The sequence below is a fragment of the Vulpes lagopus genome, chromosome 19, assembly GCF_018345385.1.
Source record: "Vulpes lagopus strain Blue_001 chromosome 19, ASM1834538v1, whole genome shotgun sequence".
Classification (NCBI taxonomy): Eukaryota; Metazoa; Chordata; class Mammalia; order Carnivora; family Canidae; genus Vulpes; species Vulpes lagopus.
The window spans coordinates 32,116,576-32,120,554 of NC_054842.1; the positions used below are offsets into that span (position 1 = coordinate 32,116,576).

Here is a 3,979-nt window from a genome sequence, read left to right on the forward strand (position 1 = left end):
TCGGAGAAGGACAAAAATTATATGGTTTTACTCATACAGGGAATATAAAAAATAGTGAAAGGGATTATAGGGGAAAGGAGAGAAAATGAGTGGGAAAAATCAGAGAGGGTGACAGAACTGGAGAGACTCCTAACTGGGAAATGAACAAGGGGTAGTGGAAGGGGAGGTGGGTGGGGAGACGGGGTGACTGGGTGACGGGCAAGTGCCCCCACCCAAGTGCCCCTATCAAGTGCCACTGATAGGATGAACACTGAGTGTTATACTATATATTGGTAAATCGAACTCCAATAAAAAATACCCTCAACAAAGTAGGTACAGAGGGAACACACTTCAAACATAATAAAGACCTTATATGAAAAACCCACAGCAAACATCATACTCAAAGGGGAAAAACTGAGACCTTTCCCCTTAAGGTCAGGAACAAGACAAGGATATCTACCCTAATGACTTTTATTCAACATAGAACTGGAAGGCCTGGCCTCAGCAATTAGACAACAGAAAGAAGTAAAAGGCGTTCGAATTGATGGGGAAGAAGTAAAACTTTCACTATTTGCAGATGACATGATACCATATTTAGAAAACCCTAAAACTTCCACCAAAGAATTATTGGAACTAATAAACAAATTCAGTAAAATCACAGTATACAAAATCAGTGTACAGAAATCTGTTGCCTTTCTATACACTAATAATGAAGCAGCAGAAAGTGAAATTATGAAAACAATCCTATTTACAATTGCACCAAAAGTAATAAAATTTCTAGGAATAACCTTAACCAAAAAAGTGAAAGACCTGTATTCTGAAAATCATAAAACATTGATGACAGAAATTCAAGATGATGCAAAGAAATGGAAAGACATTCCACATTCATGGGTTGGAATATCAGTTTTTTTTTTTTAAATGAAAAGAGCAACATATAATGATGAAATCTTCAGTTCATTAGGAAGAGATAACCAATAAACTTAAATATAGTTAATAACATAGTCTCAAAGAAATATATAAAGCAAAATTTGACAGACTAACAAGGATAAATTGACAAATATATATCATACTGGGAAATTTTTGTTATGCTTCTCTGAGTAATTAATAGATGAGCTAGACAATACATCTTTCATAATATTCAAACAATATAATTAACAAACTTCATCCAGTGAACATATATAGAGAACCATAAGAAACTGGAACATAGGGACGCTTGGGTGGCTCAGCGGTTGAGAGTCTGCCTTCAGCTTAGCGTGTGATCCCGGGAATCAAGTCCAGCATCGGCTCCCTGCGAGGAGACTGCTTCTCTCTCTGTCCATATCTCTGCCTCTCTCTGTGTGTCTTTTATGAATAAAAAAAATCTTAAAAAAATAAATAGAAGCATATACATTCTTCTCAAGCACACAAGAATCATGTATAATATGAACCAAAATCCTGTCATTAATTAGGTCTCTATATATTTCAAAGAATCAGTAGCATAAAGACCACGTATCTGATCTCAATGCAATTAAGGGAGAAAAATATTGCTAAAAATAATTTTAAAACCCCATCCATTCTAAGTTTAAAAACACACTTCTAAATAATTATGTATTTAAAAAGTACTCAAAGTGGACATTTAAAATACTTAGTATGAGGGAGAGCTTCCAGGTCTGAAAAATCACGGCAGCTTCCCCATCTGTTTAGTTCCACACATCACATGCAAAGTCAATTAAGTCCAGAGGAAGGACAAGTAAATCCTCTCTGACCCACACCTTTACATCACTGTGAGATGGAGACTACCACAAACTTTAAACTAACCGTAAGTTGAGGAATAAACACCATGCTCCAACAGAGCTTCTGCAGATCTGTGGGGAGGACAGTAGGGGAAAAGAGGCTTAGAAGAATGTGTGAAAAGGAAAATAAGGAGAAGGCATAGACAAAACACATATAAAATCACTCCCAGAAAAATAAAGGCAACAGTAAGTGTCAAAATACCGAGCACAGGGCTGGGACACAGTTCTTCACAGCTTGGAAGGGAGCTGGGCTGGGAATGGCAGCTGCAGAAAGGCACAGCATCTAGGAGATAATCAAATAAATAGGGATGAATTATTCTCTTTGTAGATCGACGCAGTAATCATATCCGAGTGTATCATAGTACATCACGGTGATATAGTAACAGAGGAGAAATACTGATCCTGCAGAAATGAAAAAGGAACAAGAAATGCCAAGCTTTTTCATTTCCCTCATCATCATCTATAAGGAAACTGCACTTTATCAAACTGACGAAAGAGATACTCTTAAGCTGTGAACTTGATCCATACTATGCTCAGGAATAAAAAAAAAAAAAGAGCCTAAGTCCATATAAGACTACTAGCTAATCAAAATTCTTCCCTAACAAACACCCACAAAATGGAAGAAACTGATCACACATGTTTCAAACTGTGTTTAAATCCACTTAAAAAAGCACTTAGAGATTTTTTTTAAAAAAAAATTAGAGCCAAAATTAAAAAAACTAAAAACAGAAGTGAGCAAAACATATGAGGAAATGCAACAAAATTTGACCAAACTCAGGAAGGAAATTGAAGAAAAAAAGCAGCACAATTTCAGAAATAAGGAATAAATGAGAAGGCATGTGAGAAGGAATATAATGAAGTGAAAATTTAAAGAACACCAAAAAAAGGCAGAAAAACAACCAAGCAGAAATGAAATGATGAAAGAAGTGTGCGTGTTCTGAGGGGGCATGGCCCGTTGGGCTGTACCTGCAGTTTACTTGATCCTGTCTCCTATTTAATTAGATTATGGGGGCTGAGGACATGATGTTCTTCAACTTTCACCCTCTGGCTTCCCGGCCCTGGGCAGTCAGCTGCCACCGTGTCCTCACTGCCTCCGCTGGCCTCGACCCCGGGCCTCTTCCCTCTGCCACCCTTCTCTCCTGCATCTCCACCATCTCCTTCTCCTCCAGCTCTGTGCCCACGAAACAGAGGATGAGAGGGGTCTGGTATGTGAGGTGGTTGGCAACAAGTCCCGCGTGGCAGAAACATAGGCCTGGGTGGGTGGGAGACGCCAGGAGATGTCACTAAGAGCAGCTTGAGGGCCAGGACCACGTGTTTCCTCCAATCGTGGGCTCACAACTGAGCCTCACAAATCGTGGGCTCAGTTGTTCTGGAAAAGTCTCCCTGGTAGCAGGAATGGGCAAGGCTGGGCAGGAGGGCCCAGGGCCAGAGGCAGGGATGTTGCTGCGGGAACCCATGTGAGAGGTGGGACGTGGGGCCAGGCTGTGGGAAGACAGATAAGGGGGATGAGCTCCGGGAGCTCTTTGGGTTGGGATTCTTCTACATTGTGAGCTCCTGGTGCTACTGGGCTTACTTCATGGAAGCACTGGAGCGGCCCTGAGTCTTCCCGTCCCACCTGGAATGGCATAGGATGTGACAGTCTGCAACAGCCATGACGTCAGGACAGCCGTGGTCTTTCTTCACGCAGTCCTCACTCCCAGCTGGGAAGCTGAGCTTATCCGCCTCCATAGGAACCTGGCGGAGGCTGCTTCCCCGTTCCTCTCCCACACTCTCCCTGCTGACACACCTCCGTCAGCACTCCAGCCGCAGCCCAAGGTCTCCTCATCCAGGGTCCAGGACTTTCTAACATCATCCCCTATAATTTACAACCTTGTCTCCCATAGCAACCCCTCTCCTCTCCCTCCCCCGCCTCCCACCCTCCCTCCCAAAAGTGTTAGGGTAGGAGGCAGCGCCTGGGAGTCATGGTCCTCTTTGCGGTGCTTTATGGGGCCCACCCTGAATTATTCAACTAAGCCTGTGGGTCCCCGTGGGGTGTGATGTTCACCCCACCCAGCCCCAAACACACACCTGGGCTGACTGTCCCTGGGCTCAGAATCCTGCTGGGAGAGAACCAGAGCCCGGTCCACAACTGAGATTCAGTTATCTATCACTTGATGGTAGATTCGCTGTGTGTGGAGGTGGAGTGGGCTGTGAGGAGGGAATGTACTGTGCAGACTAATGCCAGGTTG

The 3,979-nt window shown here is 43.1% G+C and overlaps 1 long non-coding RNA gene across 1 annotated transcript; it reads right to left on the reverse strand.

Annotated features, from left to right (window-relative positions):
• Window positions 1-1,006: 1,006 nt before the first annotated feature.
• LOC121478623 lies at window positions 1,007-2,086 on the reverse strand. Its single transcript, XR_005984561.1, has 3 exons — window positions 1,954-2,086; window positions 1,777-1,823; window positions 1,007-1,320 (listed from the first exon to the last, which is right to left on the reverse strand). It is a non-coding gene; the product is annotated as an uncharacterized LOC121478623 (long non-coding RNA).
• Between the last annotated feature and the right edge of the window lie 1,893 nt (window positions 2,087-3,979).